General features: G+C 42.9%; 1 pseudogene; it reads right to left on the reverse strand.

Annotated features, from left to right (window-relative positions):
• Positions 1–13,612, reverse strand: part of LOC122792792 — a 94,879-nt pseudogene that overhangs the window by 7,868 nt on the left and 73,399 nt on the right.

Raw genomic sequence — 13,612 nt, forward strand, 5'->3', positions numbered from 1 at the left:
GTCTGCAGATCTTAGACTAGCATGCCAGAAGAATGTTAAAGTAAGAGGAAAGAATTATTAATTTCCTCTTGTGATTATAGTTAATAGGAATCAGAATATCAGATAAACAAATTAAATGAGTGGGACTCATACAAAGTTAAAACAAAGAATACAATCTTCAGCAAAACCTTTGGACTGACAAAAGCTTTAACAACATAGCTTACTTTGGAGTTAGTTAAAAATCATTAATCAGTAAATTCTTGTAAAATGTATTCTAAATGTTAAAAGCAATACCAAAAGAAATTATTAGCACATGGTCAAGGGGTTGATAATAAGTAATTGAATTATAAATTGAAATATAAAGCAAGTATAAAAGCCAACTTAAAAATGGACTGGGAGAGCCATATATCTATGACTGAGCAAGAGCAATGTATTACAAGGCCAGAAAGATGAAGAAAATAATTTTTTTCTGAACACAAGTTAGCGAGAATTTAAATACTAATAATGAATGACAGGAAGAAAGCCAGATCTACTATAGGAGGATCAAGGTTGGATCTGGCATCTAGCACTAGACATATATGTTCAATATTTCTGGATTTAAATAGTGTTACGTTAAAGAAGATCACATTAGAAAAATGATTATTATTGTCAATTATGCTCATCAGATGTTTTGCATTATACCTGCTAAGCATAATGTAAACCTTCCTATGGCTCAACATATGCTTGAGTAAAGCTCTTGAGAAAGGGGCATCTCAAATCAAAATTCAACACTAACAAGGGTGTCAGACAGGGATGTATGTTATCCCCATGGCTATTTATATTTTTCTCTAGCAATATATTTAGCAGAATGAAAAACATGCATATGGATGCACCACAGGTGAATAAGAAATTATGCCCTACAACTCTTTATGCAGATGACAGTTCTAATAGTGACTTCATATGAAACTTTGACAAACCAACTTCAGTGCTTGGATGAATATATTATGACATATAATTTTCCATTAAATACATCTACAACAAAGCCAATGGTCTATAATAAAGGTAGAAGAAATACTACTCAAGTGACTTTAGTTAATGAAATGGTGAAAGTGAAAAGATCTTGTTTTACATATGTAGGTAGAATTTTCCCAGCAAGTGAATTATGGTCACATGACATTTTGAATAACTTAAAAGCTAAAATTGGTGGTAATGCATTAGCTGAGGCTAACAATCCCTCTTGATGGAATTGCAATCAGACCACTTTTGGAGGTACTTATATACATACACAGTTATATTGTGTTGTACAACAATTTCATCAAGCAAAAGATGGGATGGTTAACTTAGGGCAGCATATGACATTTTGTGTCTTACAATTACCTGGATCTTTTCCTGTGATATATTTTAGACATGAGCTAGGGAAAGCAAAAGAGGCAGCACTAACTGTCATTTGGGTGATTGCATGACAGATTAAGAAAACTTTCCATCAAAGAGAAAAAGTTGTAGTACAGCGGATGTCAAGAAGAAAACATTTTTGAATGGAGAGAATAAAGAAGAGTCAGGTGTGTGGAACATGTAGAGAAAGATCTAGAAAAAAATATGGTTTTAGGTATTTAGTTAATGTGCATAAATTATTTCACTGTGTGAAACACATACAATATCTAAAGACAACAGGTAAGAATTTTTAGTGGTAGAAAGATGGCAAGGAAATTCAAGTCTCTACATTTTCTCAGTTTATTGTAGAAAAACAAAGCTGGAGCAGCAATACATAAAATCAGTATAAGGCCGAGGTTTGAGAGTTGCAAATGCCAATTAAAAATCTGAATTACAGGAAAAGAACGTGTGCTTAAACAGAATCAACAGTGGCAATTTTTTTAACATTTGTCTTTATCATTTTAATGAGAAAGAACATGAGATGCATGTGATTATAGCATGTTCTTTCCATCAATATACAAGGAAATAGCTCGTAACAAAGATTGGTTATGATGTCAAGAAAGGATGTCAAAGGAGTCCACAAAAAGTGGTGTAGATCTTGCCCTCATTCCAGGAGGAATACACTATTAAGCTGTGTTAGCTGCATAGCAGCCAAAGTACATCACCTTTTAACAATGGCTTCACTCACAAGATTTTGCAGATAGTCCCCGGGATTCATGAAGCTCGGCGCAAGGCCGGCATTAGGCTTGCGCCGACCATGCGGCATGTAGATGGCGCAGTAGCACCATATGCATATTAATGAAGGCGCGCTGCCGCGACAGCCACGTGCATAGGAAATGAGCACGAGTGCGTGGGGCGTGTCGAAGTGCTGCACGGAAGCGTGGTAATGTTGGCTGTTGACATGCAACCTAAAATGCTTGAATATAACAATCTGCCTGCAATAGTAATCACACCTGTCAGTGTCCGTGGATACTGAAAAGTATGCAAAGCATGCAAGACAGTTCTTGCAAACACAAAATTAAGAAGCAAACACAAATGCATGTTAGCGAATATCGAGTCTCCATCCCTCGAACAAATGGCATTTAAAACTGTGTACCCATATTCTAACGCAGTGTAGATAGTTACACCAAGTGGAAGTGAAATGCATCATGTTAGCGTGTCGCCAATTGCTACATCTAGCCCAATGGTCAGGGTTACCACCTGTCCCACATTGTGAGGGATAGTACACAGCTGGGCAGTTGTGTCCATACCAAAACCATTATAAATGTAAAATATCCTGCGACCGTATGACATAATTATGTCCCACATCACATGTAATAGACACATACAAGAGTTGTTTCCGTATGTAACATACCACATGTTACAAGAAATAGAATAAGCAAGTAAATGAAACAGAAGGAGCATATAAACTGCTACAACAATAAGCTAACATGTAGACATCAAGTTATGACACTCTAGATAGACGCATTAGCGGAGCACGCTATTTGCATTGTTGGGAGGTTTCCCTTCTCCTGCTTTACTTATAGGGTGCTGACATCATCAGTGTTTAGAAAGGGGAATGTGCATCCTGTAGTGTGTTCTCCTAGTTACCAAAAGGGGCATTTCCCTCACACAGAATTGCACACACACTGACCCCACTCATCAAAACACACACACTGAGCATTTGCAGGATTCAGACCCCTACCTAACTATATTATGACACTCCAGACGGATGCATTGGCGGAGCGCACTATTTGCATTACTGGGAAGTGTCCCTTCTCCTGCTGTACTTATAGGGTGCTGACATCATCAGTATTTAGAAAGGGGAATGTACATCCTGTAGTGTGTTCTCCTAGTTGCCAAAAAGGACATTTCTCTCACTCAGAATTGCACACACATCAACCCCGCTCACCCACACACACACACAAACACACACACACACACACACACACACACACACACACACACACACACACACACACACACACACACACACACACTGAGCATTTGCAGGATTTAAACCCCTACTTAACTATATTATGACACTTGAGGGAGACGCATTAGCAGAGCGCACTATCCAAATTACTGGGCATCTGTTCTGCACCTGCAGTATTTATAGGGTGCTGACATCATTATTTATGCAGAGGTAAGTACATCTATTACCACCTGTCAGGTGGGGGATAGCATATATATATGCATTTGCAGCCACCTACTTCAGGGTCAGATATGCACATCAGCACTGGCAGGTTATGTTTTATGCCATGCGTCGTGACCACAGGACCTGTAACACACAACACAACCAGTTCAGACCACCCCTCCCACATCCGGGACACACACTTTGCTTCCCTGAGAACAATGCCAAGATATGAAGGTGTTCACATACACCATTCCAGTTGTTAACGTCGGGTACAGGTATATTGTGTGTGGGAACTACTCAGGCCTCTACAACATTACCCTACAGCCACTACAATTTGTGAGTCCATGTGCTATGGCAGGACCACTCACCACAGCCACAAGGGGAATACATATTGCACCTGACCATCTGCAACATGGGTACTCACTGTTCCACACCAGAGGTAGACCACCATTGTTGATATCTGACCATACCCACCTTTCCCTGGACATCCATATCCCATCCCCACCCCCAGGCAAGGTTGTCACTGCAAACAAAGTGTATTTATCAAAAGCAGACTTTGCACTTGTGAAGACTGGGGTGGAAGACTTCAAGGACCCATGCTGGGGGAGTATACAGGCCACTCTGCATAATCCTTGACAATTGCATTCTATGAGGATGTGGAAGGTTTTCATTGATCATGCTATCCCAAATATACCCATGACTCCTCCACAACAGGACACCCTGTCAGGTGTACACCAGCCATATATGAGCTGTCCAACAGACAGAGTGAGCTAATACATTGCAGAGCAGTAGCCCACAGAGGGAGGACATCTCTGAACAGTACTGGCATGACACTTCAATCCCTCATAATCATCACAACAACGTGTTGACAGTGAAATTGTCCAGACACTGCAGATAAGGCTCCCCTCAGTCTGTTATTGATGCCCACTTACTGTTAGAGGTCCTCACCAACCCTCTTCCAGCACACACCAACAACATGGATGTGGCGTAGCAAATTCAACCCCTAGGATCTGCACTGTGTCCCTGCTTGATGGAGGTACATCACACTAGCCTCAAATGGTGCCTTATGTGACCTACTTTACAGTGGCACAGTAGCCTACTGTACTGGGGATGCAGACGCCAAGCACACTCTGGCTAAGCTTTCATTCCCTAGGGCAAACAGCCTAGTATTGACCTCTACACCCATATGTTTAATTGTCAGATGCACAATATTTGTTGCTGATAGACTGTTTGCAGGTCTTTATTGCCATATCATTCCCTGTTTCTATGAACAACTTGTGTATCTGTGGAAGATGTTTGAACATGAGAGGGATCCACTATATCACTTATGTCTCTGTAGTCATTTAACTGTGTGCACTGGGCAGATTGCTGTAATGTGGTTGGTTCCTGGAATAACACATACAAATAGCAGATATGTGTGGCCAACTGCTAAACTGAGATATGGCCTAAGTGTGTGAGCATGCCCAGTTCAGCCTTTCCATGGCATGTTGTCTGACATATGTCTCATTTATCAAAGTGTGCGAGCATGCCCAGTGTGAGCTTTCCATATGTTGAACTCTGCAGTCCACCACATTTGTGGATGAGTGTGAACTTCAACAATATCTCACGTTTATGGTTGTGTGTTGGGTGTCATGTTGTGTAATTACTGGACAGCTGCTTCATGTCTGAACACAACAGGGATTATACTGTGCCTGCAGGGTTTGCACGGGATACTTTGCATACAGTTGTCAAAATCCTTTCATACTGACCTAACACTTTAGTACCATATAGTGTACTGGTTCAGTACTTTCACTATGGTGGACAGTATCCTGGGCTTTAGTCCTATCACTGCTTTAAATTTTCATAGTGAGCACAACAGACTGTTTAGGGGCCAGTTGTGCACATATGACCATGTTGCATTATGTTCAGATATGGACTACTTAAACCAGGCTTGTCCAACATTGGTAGTGTATTCCACAACATAGGTGGACATTGGCAAACACTAGCGATGTGCCCTAGGCCATTTCTAATGCTAGTCAGAGAGTGTGTTTGTCCTTTGACACACATTGTAACTGGAGTTTGCCATGACATATGTCATGGTTAGTATACTGTGCCTCCGTCTACCCGTGACATACCAGTGATACCCAGGGTAAACCTACCATCTCCCATCCACTCATCAAGATTCCTCTTGAGGAGAGTCGCTGGGTGACTTTCTGGCTAACCTGTACTGGGAGTTTACTCAAGAGTGGGGGTGGCTTCTGTGTTATGGATCATTCAGTACAGCTTGTCCTATGTATGTCAGTGCTGGGGTTCAGGTCTCTCATGTGCATAGCTCACTGCCATTCAGATTGTACAAGGTGCAGCATGTTCATTGATTCCAGCTTGGACATGACTTTATACATCAGGCACAGCTTGCCTCTGGGTGGGCAGTATGGCAGTGTGTGGAGCTGCAGTTTCTTTAATCAGGCAACACATGGCATCTGTTCAAGCTCTTTGATACTCCTGGTGAGGTACTTTTGGGGTCTTTCCAGTTGATGGAGGTGTCTGCTGAGGTAAATCCCACAGGGGCCATTGTAGTCAATTGTGACGCTGATGAAGGATGACTGCAGAGCCACAATGACCTCCCCTGATCTAGATCTGACTACCTTCATGATTAGGTGGGTATATGGTATGTTTCTGTAACCACTACAGCCACATGCTTGTCCAATGCAAGATATCTATCAACTTGTGTCCCCAGGTCTCTTATTACATCTTAAGTACTTAATGGGTTAACACCTATGTGGTAATTGGTGGGCACTTACTGTATATCCACAGGGGTTGACTATACACTTTTCTGCAATTAGCTTGCTGACATGGCTATGGCACCAGTTGTCTGTTTCTATGTGGCCCTTTTGTGGGATGCTTGTGTCAGCTGGAGGGTCAGATATGGTGGCCAGTTTGTAGTCCTCTGCAAACTTGTTCAGACACAGTCCTTCCATATTGGCCTGTACCTATGGGACATATATACCAAACAAGGGAGGTCCCAGGACCAAGCCTTGTGGGATGCCAGTTGTATCTGGTTTGTAGTCTGACATGGCTGCAGCATTTCTGACCATGTCAGTTCTGTCCTTGGTCTGGTTTGCAACCCCTATACTGACATAGGGGTTTATATGTAAGCTGGTGAGCTTATCTATAATGAACACGTGGGGTATTGTATGGAAGCCTTTTGCAAGGTCCAGCTAGGCTGTGTGGACCACATTCCTCTCATCAATGACCTTAATGACTGTTTCAAATGAGTCAAACATGTTTAAGGGGCAGATCTGCACTTAAGAAAGCCACACTGGCTAGGGTCCAGTGTCAGTAGGTCCCCAATATCTTTATGTCTGAGGTACATGCTGATCCTTTCCATAGCTTTGCAGACCAAGCTTGTCAGCATTCTGGGGTGGTATGCTAATCTTGTTATGGGGTTGTTTGAGTTGGAAGTTATTTACAACCATAATTTTTTTCATACACATGTTATTAAATATTATAGGTACGTTGATGACTTGATATTTTTAGTTGATGGTAGTAATTCTGCTATAAGGGATTTTTTTATTGACCTTAATGATAATAGATATATGTTACAATTTGATGGGTTGAAAGTTGGGACCATTGTTCCTTTTTTGGATGTGGTACTAGATATTTCTGATGGTACCAATTTGGTGACTTCTCTAAATAGGAAGTTTGAAGGGGGGTTTCAGTATGTACATGGCACGAGTGGCCACCCCTTGCATACATTAAATGCTCTCCCCTATGGGGAAATGTTAAGAATTTATAGGTTATGTAACAGGTCTGAAATATTTCATAAGGAACTATGTTCCATGGTGGAATCCTTTTCTGCCCGGGGATATAGTAATAAAATATTAAGTAATAGCTATAACAGGCTTTTTAATAGTAAAAAACAAATTGGTTCTTTATTTCCTGTTATTTCTGGGTCTTACTTCAATTTGTATGATAGATCTCAGGAGAGAAGGGAGACTATATATTTTGTTACAACCTTTGGCTGTTTCACTATGAAATTTATTGAAATTGTTACTCAATTTTGGAATTATTTGTGTTCCTTGAATAGTGTTCAGCCATGGTTAAAGTTAAATTTGAAATTCTCCTATCGTAGGGGTAAAAATATTAAAGATTTTCTGGTTAGAAGCAAGTTTAGTTTACCCCCACTTGTCTTGTATAAAGAACTTGACAAAGTTGGTACATTTTCTTGTGGAAAGTGTAAAGCTTGCAAGTTTATTGTGCCATATTTTGCTTCTATTAATAATATTAAATTCAACACTAAAAAGTTTTTCCATTGTAACTCTGTGAATGTTATTTATTCCCTACAATGTCCATGTAAAAAATTTTACATTGGAGAAACTAAAAGGGCTTTTAAGGTAAGGCTCTTAGAGCATATCAGGGATATAAATAATAAGAATGAAGAAAGCCCAATAGCCTTACATTTTGCACAATTTCATGGGGGCAATAGTAATTGTCTTAAAGGAACTGTTTTGGAACAGGTTTGTCTTTCTACATATCAAAATGTGAATGTTAAAGCACTTTTATTACAGAAAGAAGCTATGTATATTTTAAAATTTAAAACAATGTCTCTATTTGGGTTGAATGAAGACTTTAATTGGAAAGCACTGCTTAATTGATCGTTAAAGTGTGATTAGGTAATTAGTATTTGTATGAGAATATATAATGGTATATTTTTTCTTGTGTGTTATACTCCTTGAAGGCTTTGGCCGTGATATCAGAGAAAGAGTTTTATATAAAACTTTTGGTGGATTCTTGTGGCTGTTGTGTATCTGGTTTGTAGTCTGACATTGCTGCAGCATTTCTGACCATGTCAGTTCTGTCCTTGGTCTGGTTTGCAACCCCTATACTGACATAGGGGTTTATATATAAGCTGGTGAGCTTATCTATAATGAACACGTGGGGTATTGTATGGAAGCCTTTTGCAAGGTCCAGCTAGGCTGTGTGGACCACATTCCCCTCATCAATGACCTTAATGACTGTTTCAAATGAGTCAAACATGTTTAAGGGGCATATCTGCACTTAAGAAAGCCACACTGGCTAGGGTCCAGTGTCAGTAGGTCCCCAATATCTTTATGTCTGAGGTACATGCTGATCCTTTCCATAGCTTTGCAGACCAAGCTTGTCAGCATTCTGGGGTGGTAGTTTGCAGTATCCATTCAGGCAACACCTTTGTGGAGAAGGACCACTGTTGTTGTACACTGCTCTTTGGGTACATATCCTGTGGTAAGGCTGACATTGAGCAGTAGTGTTATTTGGCATTCCATTCTTCTTGGAGTCCATGTTGGACTCAGCCCAGGACACCATCTCATACCATTGATGCTGTGCGTTTTGCTTTGTAGATGCTGGCTGTTACCTCAGCATCTGCAATGTCAGGGGGCCAGCACTCTGCTGGGATAGATATTTTACATTTGGGGGGGGGGGGGTTGCACTGCACCTGTCAGGTTGGATGTTGGCAATGTGTGTGTGTGTTTGGTATGTTGTTTGTAATATTTGAGTGATTCAGAGCATATCTGTGACTTCCTAACAAGGTTCCTACCATAAGTTAAGAAAGCCTTGTGATTATCCTTAGTGTCCTTTACAATTTGTATCTTCATAGGTTCATAGGTTCATACTAGGCTATCCACCCTAGGGCATTTATAAGCCTAGCCAGAGTGTGTGTGGATTTCGCCACCCCTTGATATGTGGATATTATGGCCATTTATGATTTACTTTACTGTGCCTCTGTCTGGACGTGACACAGTGAAGACTACCAGTGTACATCTACGATCATCCATCCACTTGGCAAGATTCCTGTTGAAGAGAGTCAGTGAGGGGCTCTGCCTAACATGGAGTGGGATTCTGTTCCAGGGTGTAGGGAGCCTCTGGGTTATGTATTTGTCCCTCCAGCACATCCTATTTCATTATGTGTTGAGGTTGACATCTCTCACTCTCACAGCTCCGATGGATTTGGGTTTTCTGGGGTGGAGCATGTCCATTACTCCTATGTTGGACATGGCCTTGTACAACAGGCATGCAACGCCTCTGCGTAGACAGTATGTGACTGCATACAGCTGGGGTGTCTACAGCCAGGCAGCATATGACAAATATTTGAGACCCTTTATCCTCTTGGTGAGGTACCTTTGAGGTCTTTCTAACTGCTGCGGGTGTCTGGTAAGGTACATCCCAAATGAGGCATTGTACTAGAGTATGGGTCTGATAAGAGAACGGTATAGGGCACAATGACCTCTGTTGACATAGATGTGAATCCTTTCATGACACGGTGTCCAATATAGACAGTCTTCCTAGCCACGTTGGCAATGTGAGTGTCACATGACAGGTTACTGTCCACTTGTGTCCCTAGGTCCCTGATTACTCCTTCCATACATAATGGATTACCACCTATGTGGTAATTTGTGAGTACCTTGTTTGGTATTTGGTGAGACATTCATACTGTCCAGTGTCTTCAGGATGGCTGAGTGGGGTTCCTGTGTATGAGAGTGTGGTCTGTAGCATGCTACAGACTGTACAGCAGTTTTGCCTATGGTTAGTTGCACATGGGTGGTCTCCGATGCTTCGTGCATTGTCAGTTACCTGGACGTGTGGGTGTCTGTGCTGAATATGGATACTCCCCCTCCTTTTATGTTTTGGTCCAGGTTTTGGGGCCATAACACATGATATGAGGTATAACCTGGTAGTGCTGGTGTGCTGTCAGGAGGCTTGCTGTAGGTTTCTGTCACTGCATGGACATCGATGTTCTCCATACTGGGGAGGGCCTCGGGAGCATGCATGTTGAGGTTTACATGTCTGGCATTGGGCAGCATTACCCTTATGTTTCTTTCCACTTATGTTTTCTAGGGAGGTGGGTTAGTCTTTTCAGCCTTGCCTATGAAAGGCTCTATGGAGGTGGCAAAAGCCTTATCCAATATCCAAACGCCCAAGGATAACAGGTGCAAGTCATCCCTGGCACAGCATCGTGGCTTGTCAAGCATGACATCCCAAGCAGACAGACAATACATCCCCTTGGAATGACACCAGTAATTGTGCCGCTTGTTAAAGCTGAACATTCTGTGTTTGTACTGTGGCATCATTCTTGGTGAGGGTAGGATGCTGCACACGGTCAGTGTCATACCGGCCTGGACTACATAATCGGAGAGCTCATCTATGTCCCTTTTCATGTAGTCCGGGGAGGTACATCTCAGGTCATTCACGCCAGCATGGACAATGACTGCATCATATTTCTACTTGCTTTGGGGTGACCTGCGTACTTGTGTTATGTGGCATATTGTAGCAGCCTACAGGCAGCTTACTGTACGCTTTCCCTTGTTCAGTCTGGTGAGTGGGACAGCAGTGTGTCTGACTATGGAGTCACCTATTACAACTGTATCAGGCATGTTGTTTCTCCTTCTGGCCTGTGTCTGTTTGGCACACCAGCTTTGTGTACTATGTGTTGCACGTGCTATGTTTGGAGGTAGTGGTTGCTTGGGTGTTTGCTTTGGAGGCCTCTGTTGATGTGGTGTGTTTGTAATTAGGGCCCCTGGGAATGTTTTTCTGTGTTTATGTCTTTGGTTTGCAGTTGTGATAGGTCTATGTGAGACTGGGTTTGTGGTGTGTGTGGTTACATTCTCCTCCTGACTAGTTTTGACAGTACTGAGTTGAGAGAGCTCAGCCTCCGGTTTGGATAAATGGTTGCATCTCTCACATATATTTGAATTTCTTGGGGGGAGGTGAGGGTTGTCTGTGTACATGGGGCAGGTGTAACATTGCCTCAAGATTCACAGATTCAACTTGTTGTAGCTGGCCTTAGTGGATTGTATGAGTGGACATATTTTATTGCCATACTACTGATCAGTGATTACTTCCCTTTTTATGTTTGCTCTATCACGTAATAGCTTCCTCATTCTCTTCCATGGTTTGGTAATGGCTGGAGTCCACCATGCCAGATGCCTGTGTGTATGGCATTGTGTCTTGGTTTTATTTGGGATTGCATAATCCATGCATTCCTGGCAGTGTTCATGGAATGCCTGTATAATAGGTTCTGAGGTGTGGCCCATATTTTGCACCTGCACAGGGCCTTTAATGGATTCCACATCAGTTTGGAGGAGTGCAACATTTGCTTTACACATGTTTTTCACTGTGGTTTTCTGGCCAGGGACTGTGGTCAGGATGTGTATATCCGGTGTGATTACTCTATGGTCTGGTCTTACCAGTGAGGGATACACTTCTCATCTTGTCATCCAGTACCCATGTTGCTGATTATCACATCCAGTATGCTTACCCCTCTTGTGGGAGTGGTACGTTGTTCCTGGGCATTTTGGTTTATGGATTCTAGGCAATTTTGTCCTACAGTGTTGGAGCTAGAATAATGCTCCCAGTCTATGTTTGGGTATTTTCAGTCACCCAATATAATGTGGTTTGGAGGGCTTGATATATTCATGTATTCCAACATAGGCCAAGTGCAGTTCCTGGTGTTAGGATGGCAGTCTGTAGCAGGCTATAAACTGGGAGGCAGTTTTAGCCACTGTTACTTGACCATGGCCAGTCCATGCTGCTTCTTGTTGTGGTACCAACATGGGGGTGTGGTTATCCTTGACAAGTATTGCTAGTCACCCTCCTTTTGTAGCTTGTTCCATGTTTTGAGGCTGTTCAGCACAGTATGAGGTGTAACCTGGTAGTGTTAGGGTGCTGTTGTGAGCCTTGACCCAGTTTTCTGTTACAGGACAGATATCAACATTCTCCATACTGGGGGAGTTTAGACTGCATGCATCTTGCTGTTTAGACTTCTGGCATTGTGTAGCATTACATCTAGGTTCTTATCCCTTGTGATACCTATGGAGGTGGGTTTGTGTTTTGAGCCTTACCTATTCAAGGCACGCTGTGGGTAACAACAGCCTTTGCCAGTATCCATAAGGCCAGGACTGATAGGTGCATGCCACCCCTAGCAGGTGGAGCATCATGTCATGCTCACCATGTCATCCCAGGCTGGCACACATTGGATCCCCTTTGACTAACAGCAATACTTCGGCCAATTATTGCAATTGATCATCTCATCGTCATATTGTGGCATCATGCTTGGTGAGGGTAGGATGTTAGTCAGGGTCATCAAGTTTGCATATACTACATGGTGTTATATTGCTTAACACATGACATTCATGCCTCAGGTGGTGCTGCAGGGCTGCCTCTGTCGGATGCACATACTACACTCCCTGTACATGATTGAGAGCAGGTTATGTCATTTTAGGTATCCCTGTTATTATATGAGTGAGTCAGAGAGGGGTATCACTCCCAGGGTTCCTACTGAGCCAGTGTATGTGCTATGCATTGCCTCTTTGCCAAGGCCAGGGCATACTGGGCACGCCTCCTTCTGCCTACTGAGGCAGGCTCAGGATGTTCCTCTTCCGAGTCAAGCTCTGCCTGTGATGGCCTTGGCAATGGTGGGGGGCTGTTTGGCCTGGCCCTATGCTGGTCCTGCTGCAGCTGTTTTCACAAGATCATATTATGTAGCATAGCACATACCATGACAATTTCGGTACATGTAGTTGGTGAGTACTGCAAGGCTCCACCAGATGTGTCCAGACACCAGAACCGTGACTTGAGCAGCCCAAACACACGCTCTATTACATTACATGTTTGTGCGTGTGCTTCATTATGGCATTCCTGTTCAGGTGTGTGTGCGTTTCTGATGGGTGCCATCAGCCACGGCTCCAGTGCATAACCTGCATCCCCCACTAGGTGTCCATGTGGGATGTCCCCATTGGCAAATGTCTGGTACAGCTGCGTCAAATGGCAGATATGGGAATCATGGTAGCTCCCAGGGCAGCCAGCACACACATTCATTATTATGCCCTGGGCATCACACACAACCTGGCAGTTGATGGAGGGGAAGCCCTTGCAGTTAATGTAGGCCCTACCCCGCTCACCGGCTGGTGCTTTGATGCATATGTGCGTGCAGTCTATTGCACCCACTACCTCAGGGTATCCCGCTATTTGCTGGAAGAGGTGTATATTGCTGGCCAATACCTCACGGGCATTGGGGAAATATGCATGATCACCGACATGTGCTGACATGGCATCCAGGAACTGGTGCAGTACCCTGGAGGCTGATGCCTGTGA

The sequence above is a fragment of the Protopterus annectens genome, chromosome 2.part0, assembly GCF_019279795.1.
Source record: "Protopterus annectens isolate FY-2018-M chromosome 2.part0, PAN1.0, whole genome shotgun sequence".
NCBI classification, from domain to species: Eukaryota; Metazoa; Chordata; order Ceratodontiformes; family Protopteridae; genus Protopterus; species Protopterus annectens.